Source organism: Bombina bombina, chromosome 5 (genome assembly GCF_027579735.1).
Source record: "Bombina bombina isolate aBomBom1 chromosome 5, aBomBom1.pri, whole genome shotgun sequence".
Taxonomy (NCBI): domain Eukaryota; kingdom Metazoa; phylum Chordata; class Amphibia; order Anura; family Bombinatoridae; genus Bombina; species Bombina bombina.
Window position 1 is genome coordinate 752340190 of NC_069503.1, and position 22398 is coordinate 752362587.

General features: G+C 41.0%; 1 long non-coding RNA gene across 1 annotated transcript in view; it reads right to left on the reverse strand.

Moving 5' to 3' along the window:
• LOC128659501 (uncharacterized) overlaps window positions 1-7987 on the reverse strand; it is a 41289-nt gene extending 33302 nt beyond the window's left edge. The window contains exon 1 of the long non-coding RNA XR_008402408.1: window positions 7760-7987. This is a non-coding gene — a long non-coding RNA (uncharacterized LOC128659501). The remainder of the gene's footprint in view (window positions 1-7759) is intronic.
• Window positions 7988-22398: the final 14411 nt, after the last annotated feature.

Below are 22398 nucleotides of genomic sequence, written 5' to 3' on the forward strand. Positions count from 1 at the left end.
ATTACCACATTCTGTATGGTTCAAGGATTTTACAGCCAAAGGAAACCTGAGCAACATAGGTGTACGTATTATCAGATTGTGTTTATTTTGGGATCAACATGTGTTCTTACCCTGCAGAAGTATGGTATTGACTCATCTTGAACATAAGATAATTCAACCTAATCGACATAGGGTGTCATGTTGAACCAATTATTTTCCCTTGTTCAACTTACCTGTATTTAAATAATCAATTAAGTAAGACTCTGCCCTTTAAAGCAATGCGTTCTTCTGTAAACTATTTGAAATAATAATTCTTGTTTTTGTATTTTGAAGCTCCTTGGATGGCATTTACTAATACTTCTATGCCATGCAGCACATTGTGGTATTAGCATCTTGCAGTATTTCAATAATGGTCTTAATTAAGATCATCTGCACTTTTTTCTCCAGTAAAGATGGTAGTTTAGCAGCTTAAAACAGAATCAATATTACTTGTCATCATAAACTAGCTATCCCTGAAAGGGTAAACTATCCCCGCAACCCACAAAAGTTTGTGATGTAGAGGGTTAAGCAACCCTTAAATTTTAGCTAAATTGTCACAGCCAAGCCAGTCTAGGCAAGTCTGTAACCTTATTAGTGGGTGCAAGGGTTAACAGACACTCTGTAGTCAATAGAAAGACCCAGAAAATGCCCCAAACTCGCATTTTTTATGTCACCCACACTAAACAATGTCTGCTGCTACCACTATCATTATTGAATGGGAAATCTTGAATAAATCCCATACTAGAACAGATTAAAAAACACAATTTTGCAATATTCAATTTTAACACAATACTGTTATATTTGCCTCTTCTGTAACGTGGTTCAGATATTAGGCAAAGGCAAAACTTAGTAAAGGAATATTTATTATGAACAAAAAATAGTCAAAGTGGATTTATATAGAAAATAATTAAGCAATATTTTGTGGTCCAAAACATTCCACACCACAACATGGAGACTTAATTACTCAATTTTCTCAGATCCTGCAATAGTTGATTCTTTAACAGAAAGCACAAAAATATTCTTCACCTTTAACATTTCTGACGATACATCCCTGACTAATAAATGGGAAGCCTATAAGTGCTTCATTAGGGGGAAAATACTGCAACATTACACACAGGATCCGCAAAATCAAATCAACCCATTTTTGCACCATCACCGAAGCCCTTAGTCGAGCAGAACATCTGCACAAATAAAACTGATGATCACCGCAATTATAAGTAGAACTAAAAGTAGCCAGAGAGGCATCAGTTTTTTATTTCAAAATGCACACATCCTATCTCTAAACGTCAAAGACAAATTCTTTGTTGAAAATAATAGAGCAGGTCGCCTCTTACCTAGATCTCTAAAAAGAAGCAATTGAAAAGCTTCATTAGGACCATATCAGGACCTGGTGACATAACCTGTAATAAAACTGAGGACATAGCAAAGAGTTTTGCTGACTACTATGAGTCACTCTATAATATATGCCCAGTACGTTTCCCAAACAAGGTCAATATTATAAATGAATATTTGAATCAGCTCAACTTACCCACATTATCAAACGATGACAGAACTGACATCGATTCACCGATCATGCTCCAGGAAGTGCAAGTCACTATTAAGTAATTAACCCCTGGTAAGTCCCCCAGTCCCAACGGACTCATGTCCAAATTCTATCAACTATTTAACCCATATCTGAGCCCACACTTGTTGACCCTATTCCACTCTGTTGCCCAAGGCCTCTCATTTTCCTAATCCCTACTCAAAGCATCAATAACCGTAATCCCAAAGGCAGGTAAACCAAATGACAAGGTAGGCAACTACCGCCCAATTTCAATGCTAAACGCAGATATTAAAATCTATATCAAGTTGCTTGCTGACTGAACAGACTCCTTCCTCTACTGCTACACACGGACCAAGTCAGTTTTGTGAAGGGTAGAGAGGCCAAGGATAATACAATCTGAATCCTACAAACCCTACAATCAGCTATAGATAATAACTCCCCTTTGTTTATGTTTTCTACCGATGCAGAGAAGGCATTTGACAGGGTGGACTGGGACTTTATGTTGTCCACTCTGTCAAAATTTGGTTTCTCCCACATTTTTACCGCTAGGATACAGGCCTTTTACTCCGCCCCAATGGCCAGGGTTCAGGTAAATTGTACTACCTCCTGCAATTTCCTAATAAACAACGGGACACGTCAGGGCTGCCCCTTGTCACCCCGGCAGTTTGCTTTAGCTGTAGAGCAACTCAAGTCCGCAACCGCCCAGACATTGAGGAGGTGTCTATCAGCCAGTCCACACAGAAATGCTTGCTATTTGCAGATGATATCCTTTTTACCATTACCTCCCCGACCGCCTCCATACCAACCCTGTTGCAACTACTTACTGAATACAACCAACTTTCAAATTTTATAATAAATTTGGACAAATCAGTCTTGATGCCTATCAATATTAACCCACAGGACCATAACTTCTTAACCTCACGCACTGTATTTAAAATTTCTACCTCGCTCAAATACTTAGGGATTCATATCACGGCTAACCCCCACGACCTCTTCTCCCACAACTACACCATATTACAGAGGAAAGTGCAAACACTTCTAACCATCTGTCATAAACAAGGTCTTCTATCCTGGACAGGATGCATAAACACGGTAAAGATGATGATCATACCCAAATGTTTATACCTTCCTATAAAGTCCTTCCTATAATCTCTGAAATAGCTATCTTGCGTTCCAACAGAAAATGATCGACGCCCTTATATGGTCATATTGTAGACCCAGGGTAGCTCTACAAACATTATATCTTACTAAAGAAGAAGGAGGATTGGGAGATCCGGTCCTGAAAAACTATTATCAGGCAGCACCCCTGGCCCGTATTGTAGCTTGGAACAATAGGTGCTCCTCTAAACCATGGGTCACATTAGAGTGCCACATAAGTGCAACCCCAAATCTAGCACACCTACCCTGGCTACCCAAGAAAGACAGACCCACTGGCAGGGCACTCTACCTAATCTCCCCATTTTACATTTGACAAAAGATGATAAAATCAGAACACAAATGGAACTAAATGAGATAATAGGACCTCCCTTTCATAGATGTTATTTTTATTTCCAAATTAAACATTTTGTCCTAACTAGTGGTTTCCAAAGGGAATTTTTAAGACCACTCACGCCATTTGAGAAACTTTGCCATTCACCAGAGATTAACAGAACCCACATTACACTTATACACAATATTTTGAAACACAATTCCAACAAAAGAAGGCCTTCATACACCACACAATGGAAACAAGAACTCCACCTCAATATAAATGATGCGCAATGGTGAACATTTTTTAAAGAAACAAAAACATCCTCTATATCACCAACACTAGTGGAGTTAAACTACAAAATATTAGCTAGATGGTACTTTACACCCAGAAGACTGCATACAATATATCCTAGAGCATCTCCGCTCTGCTGGAGACAGTGTGGCGAACCAGGTACCATCTGGTGTTCGTGCCCTTTACTCAAACCTCTCTGGGACCAGATCTCTTCCTGTATTAATAAAACGCTAGGAACCACCATTACCCTTGACCCATTTACAATACTACTCAACCACACTCCCAATCTGAACTGTAGAAAACTATTTGTCACCATGATCACATGTGCCAAAAAATTGATGCCTAGAGCATGGAAAAAACAGTAGACTCCCTCTTTTACTCAGTGGCAAATGGAAGTATCACATGTGCTCAATCTAGAGAAAATATACTATAGCTACTCAGGGAAGAAAGATTACATACTTAGGGGCCAATTTATGAAAGTGCGAGCGGACATGATACGATGTAGAGTATCATGTCTGCCGCACATCGATAAATGTCAACAGCATACGCTGTCTGCATTTATCATTGCAAAATCAAAGAAAGTCCAGCACACATGTACCAACTGCACGCTGCCAGGGATCCTGCAACCCCAAGGAATAGATAAAACCAGAAAAGGCTGCAGCATAAATTATCACCAAGTTTATTTGGCTATACAAAAGCCCACAACGTTTTGGGGTATTACCCCTTAATCATGTGGATACAGAGTAACACTGAATTTCATCTTTATATACACAGGTGTAATTGGGAAACAATTAGCAAACAGCCATTATTTTAACCTTTTCACATTCACATCACCATCTAGTGGTCAATCCCTAAAATTACATCTTTATTTCTAAATTCTTTAACAATCGATACAAAAAGAACAAAGTGCATATTAACTCTGAAAATTACAAATTTAAAATACAGAAAGCAGTCTATTATAAAGAATAATCATCATCATTAGATAATCTCATAGAAAAATAGACCAGTCCAGGTCTCTATTCATACCCTTGGGTTGTAAAGTTCCTAAAGTAAAGATCCAAAAAGCCTCTCTCCTTTTTAAGAGATTCTCCCTATTACCCCCCCTCCTGGGTCTATGAACCTGCTCAATGATTTGAAACCTAAGTTGTGAAATATGATGTTTGGCTTTAATAAAATTATATGCAACTGGAGCATCTAAATTTCCCCTCCTAATACTAGATTTGTGTTTGTTGATTCTTTCACGTGCCTTACGTGTCATCTCACCCACATAGAGGAGCCCACATGGGCATTTAATGATATAAATAACATATTCACTGTTGCAATTGCAATAGCAATTAATGTCAAACTTTCTTCCTGTATGGGGGTGAAAGAACACAGCACCCTTAATCATGTTACTGCAGCTAAAGCACCCCAAACATGGGTAACATCCTTTATTCGCACTGGTAATATATCTAGTGCCACCAGCTTTAGCTGTCCCAACATCATCCTTCATCAATTTATCCCTAAGAGAGGGAGGTCGTTTAAATGCAGGCATAAAAATATCCTTAAAGGCCTTAATATAAGGATTACATTCATGCAGAATGTGCCAATGTTTCCTCAAAATATTCAACACTTTCTTACTTTGTCTATTGAATTCTGGGACAAAAGTTATCCTTTCACCAGGTCCCTCATCTTTCTTAACCTTTTTGTTATAGATTAGATCCTGTCTGGATGTCCCTTCAGCCTTAGCCAAATTGCATTTAATAACCTCATCAGGATAACCCCGTTCACTAAATAGATGGCCCATCTCATTGAGTCTTTGATTAGATAGGACTGGATCAAATACAATTTTCTTGACCCAACTGACTATAGGGAAGAAAATTAAAAAGCGCAGCGGATGCGCGCTCTCATAGCGCAAAAGATTATTGCGGTCAATAGGTTTTCTATAAATATCCGCTTTCAAAGAATTCTGTTCCCTATAGATAGAGGTGTCAAGAAATTCAATACGTTCCTCACTCCAAATTAATGTAAATTGGATATATCTAGAACAGCTATTTAGGTCATTAGCAAAACTGTGTAGGATTCCAATGTCGCCCAACCACACGCCAAAAATATCATCAATATACCACCACCAGGTGGCGCCATATTGTTGAAATAAAATATTCTCAAAAACAAAACGTTCTTCATACATATTCATGTATATTTTTGCATAATTGGGGGCGACATTGGAACCCATCTCAGTACCCTGTTTTTGGACAAAAAACTGATCTTGGAATAGAAAATAATTACATCTCAAAACAATTTCCAATAATTCCATAAGGAAATCACATTGTGAATTAGAATATTTACCACGTAATTTCAAGACATTAGCTACCGCCCCCATACCACTAGTATGGGTTATGGAGGTATACAAACTAATCACATCCAGGGAATAACGAATATATTTATCATCCTTCAGTTGCATATTTTCCAATTTAATCAGAAAATCATCAGTATCCCTGATATAAGATTGGGAGGCTATTAAAAAAAAAGTCTTAAAATCTTATCAAGAAATATCCCAATATTAGAGAAGATTGAGTTAGTACTAGCCACAATTGTTCTCCCAGGGGGCCTTTTTTCATTCTTGTGAACCTTTGGCAAGGTATAAAAAATAGGTGTAATATAATCATCCACACAAAGGTATTCCAAGGTTTTCATATCAATAAGACCATTCATCTCTGCCTTTTTAACCACAAATGATATTTTAATTTGAAATACAGGATCTCTGTCTAACCTACCATATACCTCCTCATCAGCTAGCTGTATAAGAATCTCATTGATATAATACAGTCTGTCAAGTATAACAGTGGCTCCTCCCTTATCAGCTTGCCTCAAAATAATGTCTTTCCTATTTCTCAATGACTCAATAGCTGCATAATCAGATTTAGAGAGATTATTTTTATTATGCCTCTTATTATAATGCCTGTTGGAATCTCGTAGTTCTTCAACATCATGTAAAACAAGTTTAGAAAAAGTTTCAATACTGTGATTCTGATTCCCTGGGCTAAAAGTAATCTTAGTTTTAAGCCCCAGTGTTTTAATATTTAACATATCTGATGTATCACTCTGAGTACACATATCACTGCTTGCAAAAAACACTTTTAATTTCAATATACGGAATAAACGATAAAGGTCTTGGTATAACATAAAGTAATCACAGTCCTTATAAGGAACAAAAGAAAGTCCTGTTTCTAACATCAAAAGTTCATCCTGCTCAAGCATAACAGGCGAGGCATTAACAATCAATGATGATAACCCTTTAACTTCGACCTGGTTTGTCGTATGGGGCGTACCACCGTTTTCCCTTTTTTCCTCTCCGATTGTGCCTGATGCCGCCACGGCGACATCGTTGTCTGAGTCCCCCGTCAGTACATCTGATGATCCGGATGAAGAGGATCCACTATTTTTGGTATTACCCCTGCGAGTCTGCCGACGCCAGGAGCCTCTTCCTTCCTTCCGGTCTCTCGCTGTTGGGTCACGTGTCCAGCGATACACGTGACCAGTCTGGTAGTCTTCCGTATCTCTCAGGAATTTGCTACGCTTACATTGCTCCAGCTGTTTGTGCAATTCGTCAACCGACTCCTTGGTATCTGTTAACTCCTTCGTGACTCCATCAGCTGGTAACGTAACTTGTAACTTCTCCATATCTTTAAGGGCTTTCTCCTGTTCATCCATTTCTTTCTGGAGACATTCCACAGTTAGGGTTATAAGGTCCAAAGAGCACTTGTTGAGTATACGCTCAAACTTCTCGCAGTATTCTCTGTTAGTCAACATTAGTGTTGGGCGAGCCGTCATCCTTAAACCCCGAGGAATCCTCTTTACCCTGTGACACTCCGCCAGAGTTGTGGAGTGAAGCTCATAAGCTAGATGTTTCTTAGACAAATTCACATATTCCTTGCCAGAAATTTCAGCTGAGGGGGTTGTTAAAAAGTCTCTGGAGCCCCTCACTAAAGTCGTAATTCTGGCTGCTTTCATCTCACTATAGCCAAAAACATTGGTATCTTGATCAGGGATATCTCCCTCCATGGTAATCAGGTGCAAAGGTGTAACAACGGATTAAATCTGGTAAGATAGGTAATAGGTTGTTGAACCACAACTGCTGAGATATAAGAGGTTTATGTGTAGCAAGGATTGAACCTGATAGTAACAATGAATACTGCAGGGATGTATAATGATTACACAGGTTTAATCACAGCAATTGCTGGCAGGTAATACAAGAGCAAGGAAGTTTCTATAGCTGCAAAAGGCAACTGGGGAGGTACAAGCAGCAAGAAAACCCTTGTCTATATACCAGTGTAAAGTAACACAGCGTGATGTGTGAAACAGGCAGCATAATAGAAATCAATGAAAATCAAGATAAGGTAAACTTCTAGCAAGCAGGATAAATATATACAATCAGCATAAGAGTCAATAGGTACCTGGTACTGTTTACTTTGAAAGCGCTTAGACAGAGCGGTTTAGAGAGGGTAATCCTTGGTGGCAGTTCAGAGCGGCAGCGCTAGCCGAAGTTGGCGTGTGACGTCACCGCAGGTGGAAGCTGTAGGAAGAGATCAGCTGTACTGAACAGCAGGTTATTGCAGAAGCGAGGTTAGCTGCAGCAGAGTGGAAATCTGCTGAAGGCAGAGGATTAGCTTGTTAGGAGCAACAGGATCCCCTGTTAGGGCAAGCTGAAACACATTTAGGAAATGCGAAACAATATCAAGCAAGGTAATGATGTGGGAGGAGGCTTATATAGCTGAGACAAATTGGAAAACATGATTTAAAGGTACAGGAATGGTAATCAGAATAACACAAAAAAAGGCAAAGTTAAACATATCATGACAAAAGGACAAAGCAGGAAACAAATAATGCAAAATCAAAGAAAGTCCAGCATACATGTACCAACTGCACGCTGCCAGGGATCCTGCAACCCCAAGGAATAGATAAAGCCAGAAAAGGCAGCAGCATAAATTATCACCAAGTTTATTTGACTATACAAAAGCCCACAAAGTTTCAGGGTATTACCCCTTAATCATGTGGATACAGAGTAACACTGAATTTCATCTTTATATACACAGGTGTAATTAGGAAACAATTAGCAAACAGCCATTATTTTAACCTTTTCACATTTACATCACCATCTAGTGGTCAATCCCTAAAATTACATCTTTATTTCTAAATTCTTTAACAATCGATACAAAAAGAACAAAGTGCATATTAACTCTGAAAATTACAAATTTAAAATACAGAAAGCAGTCTATTATAAAGAATAGTCATCATCATTAGATAATCTCATAGAAAAATAGACTAGTCCAGGTCTCTATTCATACCCTTGGGTTGTAAAGTTCCTAACGTAAAGATCCAAAAAGCCTCTCTCCTTTTTAAGAGATTCTCCCTATTACCACCCCTCCTGGGTCTATGAACCTGCTCAATGATTTGAAACCTAAGTTGTGAAATATGATGTTTGGCTTTAATAAAATGATATGCAACTGGAGCATCTAAATTTCCCCTCCTAATACTAGATTTGTGTTCGTTCATTCTTTCAGGTGCCTTATGTGTCGTCTCAACCACATAGAGGAGCCCACATGGGCATTTAATGATATAAATAACATATTCACTGTTGCAATAGCAATTAATGTCAAACTTTCTTCCTGTATGGGGGTGAAAGAACACAGCACGCTTAATCATGTTACTGCAGCTAAAGCACCCCAAACATGGGTAACATCCTTTATTCGCACTGGTAATATATTTAGTGCACCCAGCTTTAGCTGTCCCAACATCATTCTTCATCAAGTTATCCCTAAGAGAGGGAGCTCGTTTAAATGCAGGCATAAAAATATCCTTAAAGGCCTTAATATCAGGATTACATTCATGCAAAATGTGCCAAATATTCAACACTTTCTTACTTTGTCTATTGAATTCTGTGACAAAAGTTATCCTTTCACCAGGTCCCTCATCTTTCTTAACCTTTTTGATATAGATTAGTTCCTGTCTGGATCTCCCTTCAACCTTAGCCAAATTGCATTTAATAACCTCATCAGGATAACCCCGTTCACTAAATAGATGGCCCATCTCATTGAGTCTTTGATTAGATAGGACTGGATCAAATACAATTTTCTTGACCCTCAGGAACTGACTATAGGGAAGAGAATTCAAAAGCGCAGGTGGATGCGCACTATCATAGTGCAAAAGATTATTGCGGTCAATAGGTTTTCTATAAATATCCGCGTTCAAAGAATTCTGTTCCCTATAGATAGAGGTGTCAAGAAATTCAATACGTTCCTCACTCCAAGTTAATGTAAATTGGATATATCTAGAACAGCTATTTAGGTCATTAACAAAACTGTGTAGGGTTCCAATGTCGCCCAACCACACGCCAAAAATATCATCAATATACCGCCACCAGGTGGCGCCATAGTGTTGAAATAAAATATTCTCAAAAACAAAACGTTCTTCATACATATTCATGTATATGTTGGCATAATTGGAACCCATCGCAGTACCCTGTTTTTGGACAAAAAAATGATCTTGGAATAGAAAATAATTACATCTCAAAACAATTTCCAATAATTCCATAAGGAAATCACATTGTGAATTAGAATATTTACCACTAAATTTAAAGACATTAGCTACCGCCCCCATACCACTAGTATGGGTTATGGAGGTATACAAACTAACCACATCCAGGGAATAAAGAATATATTTATCATCCTTCAGTTGCATATTTTCCAATTTAATCAGAAAATCATCAGTATCCCTGATATAAGATTGGGAGGCTATTACAAAAGGTCTTAAAATGTTATCAAGAAATATCGCAATATTAGAGAAGATTAAGTTAGTACTAGCCACAATTGTTCTCCCAGGAGGACTTTTTTCATTCTTGTGAACCTTTGGCAAGGTATAAAAATTGGTGTAATATAATCATCCTTCACAAAGGTATTCCAAGGTTTTCATATCAATAAGACCATTCCTCTCTGCCTTTTTAACCACAAATGATATTTCCTTTTTAATTTGAAATACAGGATCTCTGTCTAACCTACAATATACCTCCTCACCAGCTAGCTGTATAAGAATCTCATTGATATAATACTGTCTATCAAGTATAACAGTGGCTCCTCCCTTATCAGCTTGCCTCAAAATAATGTCTTTCCTATTTCTCAATGACTCAATAGCTGCATAATTAGATTTAGAGAGATTATTTTTATTATGCCTCTTATTTTTTTTTTTTTTTTTTTTAAATAGTTTTTATTGAGGTAAGTCAAATGGCATACAGCTTATGCATTTCAGCAAATAGAAACAACAACATAACATGATACATAAACTTTAAGACAGGAGGCGTGTGTACACCTCAGATAGAACACATACCTCGTTTTTACAGAGGCCGTCATTTTAGTATCAAACTGGGCAGTACAGAACACATTTGCCCAATCTAGTGGTTGTGTTACTAGGACGGCTTTAAAGACAATAGATAGAGTCATTAGGACTATTGAAGGAAAGAAAACAGATGTTGTAGGCATAACGAGTGGGAAGGCAACTAAGAGGTCAAGCCTCACATCGTGCATTACATGGGAGACAAGAGAGGCCGTAATAATCCAGCCACTGGCTCTCCTGGTCGTCCCGTGTCTGGCTTCCTCACTTAACAGAGTGTCTGGGAAGGTCTCTAAGGGTATGTTGGTAAGGTCAGGTGTTATGTAGTCTGGTTGTATATTGTATCAGACATGTAAGTGTCCCAGGGTTCCCAAATAAGGCAGAAATCTGTCAATTTCTTGCGTTCACCATAGACATAGGTCTCCATGCTTCTAATGTAGTTCACACATTCTATTACTCCCCGCCATTTGGGGGGCTGGCTTTTCTTCCAGTTTCTGGCTATTAACAGTTTGGTGGAAATGAGGATGTATATGAGTAAACTTCGTTTAATGCTAGGGAGCAAGTCAACCCCCATATGCAGGAGCGCCAAAGCCGGTTCCAGTGTTTCTACTAGCCCAAGTTTCTTGCATAGGGTTTCTACCCTTTTCCAAGTGTCTGCCAGTTTTGGGCAAGACCACCAGATATGGGTCGGGGTGCCCCGTTCACCGCATTCTCGCCAGCACATGGGAGAGTGATCGGGATAGAGTCTTTGCAGTTTAGTGGGTACTAAATGCCATCTCGTAATGATTTTAAAATAGAGCTCATACAAAGTAACACAATGAGTAGCCCTTTTAGTGATGCAGATTGTTTCCTCCCATACTTCCAATGGGTAGGAAAGTTGCGAATCTTTTTCCCATGCCTCCATATGGGTCGTTTTAGAGGGGATGGGGTCCCCTAGTAGGCACTGGTAATGCACAGAAAGAGGTTTGTAGAGTTGGAGATTGGCCCTCCATCGCTGTTCCCACAATGTGGGGCCCCTCAGTTCATCTTCTAAGAAACCCCAGGATTTCATAAGTGCTCGGAGGCGCAAAAGTGTAAATTGGGACCTCGGGGTCACTGCAGGTAGGGCTAGCATGGTCGTATGGGCTTTCAGTCTCCTGTTATCATAGAAATCAGCCAGAGAAGCCACTCCCGTGGCAGACCACGAGCTGGTAGGGATATCAGGTAATCCCAGGAGGAGGCCCCGGATAGAATGTGTAGGCGAGGGGTGTGGGGCAATGAGTCTGCTATGTCTCAATTTCAACCAGGCTTCCTGGCACCCCTTGACTATACCATTAGAGATATGAATTTTTGTCCGCCAATGCGGCGGAAGCCACAGCAGGTCCTCTAATTCCACTAGCGCCGGTAAGGAAGCCTGCTCTATCTCTCTCCATCTGGTCGCAGGCAGGTCGTTGCCCCACGCTGAGGCATGGGTGATCATTGCTGCCTCATGGTATTTCCTCACATTAGGGAGACCTGCTCCGCTCTTCTCTATAGGCATTTGTAGTATATGGGCTGCAACTCGAGGTCTTTTATCTTGCCAAGTATAGGCATTGAAAATAGTCTGGAACTTCCGAGTCAGAGAGATTGGAATTGGGATGGGAATACATCGAAACGCGTATGTGAGTCTAGGTAGGACCATCATTTTGAGGGCCGCAACTCTACCGAACCACGAGATCTCACTATATCTATTGGTGGTCAATTCGAATGTAATCTCCTTCAGCAGTTTCTCATAATTTTCTCTAATGGTGATTTGTTTAGAGTGAGAGAGAAACACTCCTAGGTGTCTAATCCCCTTAGTGGACCAATTAAAAGGATATAGGAGTCGAATGCTGTGTTCCTCTTCTAAGGGGAGGTTAAGAGAGTACACCTCAGTTTTATTAACATTTATTTTGTAGTAGGAAAGTTCGCCAAATCTCTGCAACAAGCGAAACAATGGAGGGAGGGAATCCAAAGGATCCGTGAGGAAGACTGTGAGATCGTCCGCGAACAGAGCCAGCTTCTGGATGGTGTCATGGAGCTGGAGCCCCTGTATTTCAGGGCATTTCCTAATAGCTGCACCCAGGGGTTCGATTGCTAGTACGAACAGCAAGGGGGACAGGGGACATCCCTGTCTTGTCCCGTTCGCTATCCGTATTGTGGGGGAGCAGAAACCCAAACCCCTCACCACAGCAGTGGGGCATGAATAGAGTGCCATAGCGGCTCTGATGTATGCATCTGGTATACCAAACGCCTCCATGGTCTGGGTTAAGTAGTCCCACCTCACTCTGTCAAACGCCTTTTCAGCGTCAAGTGACAGAGTGAGCATGGGTAGGCCCAAATCTGCCACCTCTGCATATATGTTCAAGAGGCGGCGAGTATTATCAGAACCTTGTCTATTAAGGACAAAACCCACTTGGTCAAGATGTATGAGTGACTGGAGGTGTACATTCAGTCTGTTGGCGAGAATCTTGGCATAGATCTTGGCGTCAACATTAATGAGCGAGATAGGCCTGTAGCTGGAGCATAGCGATGGATCTTTGCCCTCCTTGTGGATTGTGGTGATGTTGGCCTCCAGAAATTCCGGGAGAAACTCACCACGCTGGGCCACTCTATTAAAGAGACGGAGCAGAATTGGAGAAAGTATGGAACTGAGGTTCTGATAGAAGGTGACCGTGAATCCATCCGGCCCCGGGGCTTTGTGGGAGGCCAAATCAGCTATAGCCATGCTGACCTCCTCCAGTGTAAATTGCCGCGTTAGTGCAGTTCTGGCATCATCTGCCAATGTAGGTAAGTTCAGTTCTCCCAGAAACTGACGAATGTCATCCGGGGTAGCTTCATTGATCTGCTCTGCCGACGCGATATTATAGAGGGAGGAGTAATAATCTGCGAAGGCCACTCCTACTGCTTTAGGGGAGTGGACGGGACCCTGTTGGGTGGTGATAGAGGCTATCCTACTCTGCTGTGTGCGTTTTCTGAGCTTGTTGGCTAACAGTCTGTCTGCTCTATTGCCTTTGTAGTAGTATAACTGTTTAAGTCTGTGTAAGTTGTCTTGCACTCATAGGGTTTCCCGTTTGGCTATTTCTTCTCTAATGCGGCCTATCTGTTGGGATAATCGGGATTCGGGGCATGATTTGTTAGTGGTCTCTAGAGTATAGAGGTCTCCATAGAGCTTGGCTAAAGATTGGTTACCTGATTTACGGTGATGGGCTAACGTCTTAATGAAGTACCCTCTCAGAAACGCCTTAAGGGCTGCCCATACCATGTCTAGGTCTGTGGTTCCTGTGTCATTATGTGTTAGAAAGTCAGTTATCTCCCTGAGAAGTGATGGCATCTCTCTCTCAGTCAATAGGTGGTCAGAGAGTCTCCAGGGAGGTCTGCTGGTGAAGGTCTGTAATTCGGAAAAGTCTAGGTAGACCATGTCATGATCCGACCATGTGCATGGTTGAACAGTTGGATTTGTCATCTTGTCTAAGGACCAAGAGTCACATATGACATAGTCGATCCTTGAGAACGAGTTGTGGGCTTTGGAATAATGTGTGAAATCTGTATTTGTAGGGGCTAAGCATCTCCATGCATCGTATAGGTTATGCTGGAACATAAGTTTTCGGAAGGCATTGGAGAGTGACAAGACATTTCTATCTGAGTGAGTGGTGAGGAGGGATCTCTTGTCCTTACGTGGGTCCCACACCATATTGAAGTCTCCTCCTATGACTAGGTGGCCTCTCTTGAGTTGGTCAACCCTAGCGAGGAACTGCCTTACAAAGGGGATTTGTTTTGCATTTGGTGCATATACTGAGGCTAAGGTGTATTGTATGCCATTAAGTGTACAAATTAGTATAAGGAATCTACCCTCAGTATCTTTCTCTATATGGTCTAGTGTGAAGGTTAAGTATCTGATGAGTAGGATTGCCACTCCACGGGTCTTCCCTGCAGTATTTGAAGCCATTTCGCAAATGGGGAAGTATCGTGAGTTCCTAATGGTGTGAGAGTCCCCTGACCAATGTGTCTCCTGGAGAAACAAGATATGAACCCTGTGTGTACGGATATAATTAAGCAAAAGTTTCCTCTTCGTTGGGGAGTTTAGTCCTTGTGCGTTAAGGGTAGCTATTCGAATTGGGGCCATTATTTCTATCGGTTGTGGGCAAAGGAAAGGGTAAGGTCCGGGTGGGAAATATGGCGGTTACAAAGTTTACTATCAAGGAGCCAGACACGGGAATCTACCAGACTGGGATGCCTACTGAGAATGAAAAATCAAACGTCCTAAATATTACTCTAAGGAGAGAGTGATGAGGGAAAAAAAGTGTCAAGAAAATCACTTTCGCAATGAGTGTCTCCCCTGAAGTCTATCAGAGGGACACAACTATTTTTGTGGGGCGGAGATTAGCAAAGGTCAGCCATAATCCCCGCCAAACCCAGAAAGCAGCTTTGCTTTTACAATACAAACATGAATATAGCATAACATACTCAAATAAACATGTAACATAGCAAACATTAATAAACATGAACATATAATTGCAATCAAACCAGAGGGGGAATGCTCTCCACTATCGAACCAAGTAGTTCTTTGGCAAGAGGTGTGAGGTGACGGGTAATCAGAACTGTGTAGGTATCTGACCGTAAGTCATGGCGGGGTTAAAGAGTCGGTATGTTTTGGTCGCCCTGGATATCCAATGCATTGTCAAGTGTAGTAGGAGATCTTCCGTCTCCAGCTAAAACTAGATCTGTCAATGAGCAAGGGTGAGCTTATAGTACGGCATTAATTGGGTTATTACCTCAGACCTTGCTGTCCTGAAGGAGCCATAGTGAATCTAGTACCCTTGGCAGTCAAATGTTGCTACACTGTTATGTAGGGGTAAGGGTGATGTGGGCTCACTGGTTATGGAGTCATGGAAAAGGTCAGGAGGTATAGTACAGAGTCAGCTATCCAGGTCCTTTTCATGGTGCCCCACTCTCCGATAAAGTTGTAGTAAAGGTTCTATTCAGTCCATGATAGGTTGAAGAATAGTCCAGTCTGATTACATTAGGCACTACTGGTGTATATATTGAACATTCTATGGTTAGGGTGGTAAAAAAAACAAAAAAAACAAAACAATGACAACCTGTATTTAAACTACTGTATATATTAAAGTTATCGATTAAACTGCTAGTTTATGGAGATATAAAATCAGACAGTTCAAGTTGGCAAGGGATCTGAAAGTCTCACCCATCTTCATCTGTGGTCTTGAGTCCCCCTTGGAGGGTGTACGTGGGAGAAACCCAACGTCTCTGAGTGAATGTCAAATTGTGTTCATAGGGCTGTAAGCGGATTCCCTATGTATTTTCAGCTAGGGGTAAGTCTCTGGAGTCCAATGATCTTTTGGAAGTAGATGTTGGACGTTGTGAAAGTGGTCTCCAGGTCGGTGCAGAGGCCCTAAGTCCACTGCTCTTGGTAGGGCCCGGTTCACGATCTTCCGGGTCCGGCGGGAATAGTTCCCATTTCTGCAGAAGTTCTCTGGCTTGTTGTGGTGTTGTGGCGAGGAATTGTTGGCTATCTTTGGTGATGAACAAACTCACTGGGTAGCCCCATCTGTATTTGAGTCCTTTGTCCCTGAGGATCTTGGTGTATGGTTCATAATACCTTCGGAGCTGAAGCGTGTGTGGAGAAAGATCAGGGAAGATCTGCAAGTCGGCATATTTGTCTGGTAATGACTTTTCTCTAGCAAGAGCTCTTAGGATGTTTTCTCGAAATGTGTAATAGTGAAGCTTGGCTATAACATCACGAGGTTTCCCCTCGTCTGCAGATCTAGGTCTGACCGCTCTGTGCGCTCTGTCGATAAGGGTTTCATTGCCCATGTCGGGACCCAGTGTAGCTTTAAATAGGTCCTGTAGGTAAGTGTCTAGGTCCTGGGATGAGACAGTCTCTGGGATCCCCTTAATTCGTATGTTATTACGGCGTGACCTGTCCTCCAGGTCCGCCAATTTTAGTTCTAGGTCTGTTATCTGACCAGCCAAGCATTGAGAATAGCTGAGGAGGTTCGTATGATCCACTGCCAGATCTTCCTGTCTGCGCTCAAGTGCATCTGTGCGTTCCCCAATGCTGCCTATGTCTTTTTTAAGGTCAGCATGGGACTTGTCGAATTTCCTCGATAAGGAGTCATGATGGGATGCTAGTAATGTTGTGATAGAGTCCATTAAGTTGTTTGGAGCACCCTCTATTGATGGTAGTCGAGAGGCCCTTTTTGTTAATGTTTTGCCAGGGTGGGTATCCGAGAGGCTCCCAGTGTCAGACCCCTCATCCTCAGATCTAGTATGTGTCATCCTGTTTGGATGCTGGAAATGGTCAGCGACCGTTCTCATTGGGGTATTGTGTGATTTTTGTTTTCTTTTATGAAGCTGAGACATCCTGTATCAGGGCCCCTTAGCATAGACTTAAGCCGTCTTACTTTTCTCCCCTTTGTTATGTTGTCTTCTTTCAATGGGAATCCGCTTACTTTGGTATGTTAGTTAGGTGCTCATGGGCTGGCGGGGGTATGGGCCGTTGGTAAGTGGGCTTACATGTTAAAGCGTCTTAAGGCCTCTTGGTAGAAAGGGGGAGACTATAGGTGTTTCTTGGGGTCCAAGTTTCTACTGTAGCATAGGAAAGTCTGTTAGCTTGCCCAATGTATACTTCTAGGTGACTAATCTCTCTCCTGGGGTGTTGCCTCTGTAGGGCGATATGGGATAAGGCACTAGGGGTATGACCTGCAGGCAAGAAGGGCCGGCGGGAAAGGGGGGAGAGAGATCAGATTAAGTGGTATATGCAACCTCTGAGGCAATCTAGGTTGCAACTGGGCAGTCTTTAATGATTGGACAAATGCTGAGTTTTATGCCTTTGATAATAATGCAGTACTGTAGATTCTAGTAAATAAATACCAGCAGAGTTCTGAGCCAAAAAGTTCCTCTAAAGCTGTTGCAGCACAGTGGAATGAAAATGTACGAAATAAGGTCCCTTAGCTAGGGAACAGAGCTGGGCCAGTGTTTCTGGGCAAGAGGCAGCAATGTGAAGCAAACACAAGGGATGTTAAAATGTATCCAAGAAGCTTGACTCAGTAAAATAAAGATGTGCTGCTAGTTGGTACCTGGGAACAGTTCACTGGCGTTTCATACGTGCCTGCTATAGATACAGTGTACACGTGGCTTCCCTGCCAGGTAGGTAGGAGGTCTGGAGTAAATAAGCCCTGTGGAGACTATGCTGACTTTCTCAGCACCTGTTCCCTGCTTTGCTAATTCCAGAGTCAAACTTTCTTGTAACAGTGCTTTGGCTGGTTAAGTAGTAGGTTAGGCCCAGTTAATAATAGCCTTCTAGATGTGGGCTGGCCCTTTTAAAAATCCACTCCAAATTAAGTAGCTGTGCAGTCTGGTATAAGTGAAACTATTCAAAGCCCCAAAGGTATAGGCTAAATATATAAAATTCCTACTTACAGCGTCCAGCTATCTGCTCCTGACAATCCTCACTTCAAAGCAGGCCCACGACCAGGCCTGGTGCTCCGGCTTCCAAATTCTAAGGGAGCACGCCACAGGTGTTGAGGAGCTCTTAGTGGGCCAGTCAGATTCCTGTGTTCCCCGCAAAGACCAGTCAGAGCCGATCGGAGGTATTGAGAGGGTAGCGGGTGTAGTTATAGTTTCGGCCCCCAAGGCAGCGCTCCTCCAATTAGACGATCCTCTTGCACTCCCCGCACTCCCCGCAAGTTAAGACCCAGCAGTTGGCGGCAGCCCCGGAGCGGAGCCCCGACCCTCCGGGTCGCCTCTAAGACAGGTAAGATAGTTCCACTACCTTGGGAGTCCAATTGTTCTGTTCTCTAATTCTCTAAGGGCCAGAGCCGTGTAGCGGGAGTAAACTAAAGCGTGGATCTGCGTTAAAGCCCAGACAGGGAACAGGTAAGTGGGCCCAAGATGGCGCCTTTTCGCGCCCTTTGTCATAACGGACACCTCTCAGCGGGCTGCAAAAAGCAAAGTCAGTGGTTAGGTTCTGGATTGCCCGTGTGAGAGAAAAGCGGCTTGAGGCTGTAGTAGACAGTAAGTTCGGCTTCCCGGCCACTACCAGAAACACTATCGGGCTTGTGAGTAGATGCGCCGGAGCGGATCCCCGGCCCTCCGGAGCAGTGCGGTGAGAAGCCGGTAAGTGAAATCCGCTGGTGACCAGGCTATATAGATCTCCGGAGCGGAGCCCCGACCCTCCGGAGATGGTATACCTCTGCAGTAGGTCTCAATATAGAGCTGTGGTACTTGTAGTATTTAATTCTGTAAGCACTTAGGAGCTCAATGAAAGCACGTCCATGCTGTGCTGTGGCTAGCTCCGCCCCCCATTATGCCTCTTATTATAATGCCTGTTGGAATCTCGTAGTGCTTCAATTATGCCAACATATACATGAATATGTATGAAGAACGTTTTGTTTTTGAGAATATTTTATTTCAACAATATGGCGCCACCTGGTGGCGGTATATTGATGATATTTTTGGCGTGTGGTTGGGCGACATTGAACCCTACACAGTTTTGTTAATGACCTAAATAGCTGTTCTAGATATATCCAATTTACATTAACTTGGAGTGAGGAGCGTAGTGAATTTCTTGACACCTCTATCTATAAGGAACAGAATTCTTTGAAAGCGGATATTTATAGAAAACCTATTGACCGCAATAATCTTTTGCGCTATGAGAGTGCCAGTGTTAATTTTGACGGCAAATTTCAATTTAGTCTTAGTTTTAGTCTTTTGACTAAAATGCCATTTTAGTTTTAGTCGTCTTTTAGTCATCTGAATTGTTTTAGTTTTAGTCTAGTGTTAGTCGACTGAATCTCCAGTAGATTTTAGTCGACTAAATCTCCAGTAGATTTTAGTCGACTAAAATCTAAGGGGTTTAGTTAAAGTGGAATGCATTATTTAAGCATTTTTCTATAATTTGCAAACTGATTATATACTCCAGGAGTAAACATAACACCTGTTAATATTTATGGTATTAAGGTTTAAACATGTAATACAGACACAGATTTAACCATTGTGATATGTAACATATTTATTAAACTTAAAATTAAATAAAACCAAGTTTCATAAACAAACAGACGTGCAACTTTAAAATATAAAAAAACAAAACTGTAAACTGTATTGGCTGTATTGAACATATTACCCAGTATAAAAACTTTAACAGTTCTCTGTTAATAATTAAAACAAGAATCAAGTAACTCAACACAGCAAAAAGTTTCTGCAGCTAGCACAGGCACAGCATAACTTAAACCATTATTCATGGGTTATGCTTATTTCTATAGGAAGAATCAATTGATTCTTCACAGATTTGAAAATTTTTCGGCAACGATATTAGCACTGCTCTAGAACTTCCAAACTCATTATATACTCCTGGAGTAAAGGTTTATTAACCTGTTTTTATTTATGGTATTAAGGTTTGAACATGCAATACAAATTTAACAGATTTAACTGTTGTGGTATATAATAATGTCTTTCTATATCTTAAAATTTAATAAAATTAAGTTTCGTAAATTTTACAAAAGAGCAGTAATTGGATACGGATTGATTATAACACCTTGCATAAAATGTTTTTGTCAGCAAATTTTGATTTAGTTTTAGTCATAGTCTTTTGACTAAAATGTCATTGTGATTTAGTTTTAGTCATAGTCTTTTGACAAAAATGTCATTTTAGTTTTAGTCGTATTTTAGTCATCAGAATTTCTTTAGTTTTATAGTCATTTTAGTCTAGTTTTAGTCGACGAAATTAACACTGGAGAGTGCGCATCCGCCTGCGATTTTGAATTCTCTTCCCTATAGTCAGTTCCTGAGGGTCAAGCAAATTGTATCTGATCCAGTCCTATCTAATCTAAGACTCAATGAGATGGGCCATCTATTTAGTGAATGGGGTTATCCTGATGAGGTTATTAAATGCAATTTGGCTAAGGTTGAAGGGAGATCCAGACAGGATCTAATCTATAACAAAAAGGTTAAGAAAGATGAGGGACCTGGTGAAAGGATAACTTTTGTCACAGAATTCAAAAGACAAAGTAATCTTGATTTCTCCAACATTGGTGTGTCCGGTCCACGGCGTCATCCTTACTTGTGGGAATATCTCTTCCCCAACAGGAAATGGCAAAGAGTCCCAGCAAAGCTGGCCATATAGTCCCTCCTAGGCTCCGCCCACCCCAGTCATTCTCTTTGCCGTTGCACAGGCAACATCTCCACGGAGATGGTTAAGAGTTTTTGGTGTTTAAATGTAGTTTTTTATAAACAGCACAGTGTTTGGTATGTGTGAGAAATTAATAATAATGACGAAAATAAATTGTGAAAAAAACAGGTGCTCAGGACAATTCTTGTATGAAATTAGTGATACATTGAAATAATCAGATAATCACAGATAAACAATGATATTTGTGATGAAGAGTAAAATATATATAAAAGTACTTATCAATGTCCCAAAAAATTCTGTGGTGTAAAAAATAAGTGTCCATTCCTAATATGTGAATGGTGATGTCCTCACAATCTCTCCAGCTCAGCAGAGTAAGTTCTGTGCAAAAAGTTAACTTTTTACACAGAACTTACTCTGCTGAGCTGAGGATATTGTGAGGACATTTGCCACGGAACCTTTCATACACTGACATTGTCAGTTTTGGAGAAAAGTCTCGGCGGCGTGAGTGCAGCAGGAGAACACCTATCATCTTGCAGCTCACCTGGTCCGGCCATTGGCCCTAAAAAACGTGGGTGCCACTTTCTAGACGCCTATCTGGATTCCACAGGTCCCCTGGGTGAGACCTCCAGCGTACTGACTGCTGGAATTTGAATGTCAGCCTGCTTTATCGCACCTTATTCATTTAAGGTGCCACTTTCCTTGTGAGTAGTTTTTTGCACATCACTTTTATATTTGTTGTTTGAACGATTCACACTATGTTGGCGCCCCTTGTTTATCTTCCATTCAAGAATATTTTTATGCCTGAATTTAAACGAGCTCCCTCTCTTAGGGATAAATTGATGAAGAATGATGTTGCGACAGCTAAAGCTGGTGGCACTAGATATATTACCAGTGCGAATAAAGGATGTTACCCATGTTTGGGGCGCTTTAGCTGCAGTAACATGATTAAGGGTGCTGTGTTCTTTCACCCCCATACAGGAAGAAAGTTTGACATTAATTGCTATTGCAATTGCAACAGTGAATATGTTATTTATATCATTAAATGCCCATGTGGGCTCCTCTATGTGGGTGAGACGACACGTAAGGCACGTGAAAGAATGAACGGACACAAATCTAGTATTAGGAGGGGAAATTTAGATGCTCCAGTTGCATATTATTTTATTAAAGCCAAACATCATATTTCACAACTTAGGTTTCAAATCATTGAGCAGGTTTATAGACCCAGGAGGGGTGGTAATAGGGAGAATCTCTTAAAAAGGAGAGAGGCTTTTTGGATCTTTACGTTAGGAACTTTACAACCCAAGAGTATGAATAGAGACCTGGACTGGTCTATTTTTCTATGAGATTATCTAATGATGATGACTATTCTTTATAATAGACTGCTTTCTGTATTTTAAATTTGTAATTTTCAGAGTTAATATGCACTTCGTTTCTTTTTTGTATCGATTGTTAAAGAATTTAGAAATAAAGATGTAATTTTAGGGATTGACCACTAGATAGTGATGTAAATGTGAAAAGGTTAAAATAATGGCTGTTTGCTAATTGTTTCCTAATTACACCTGT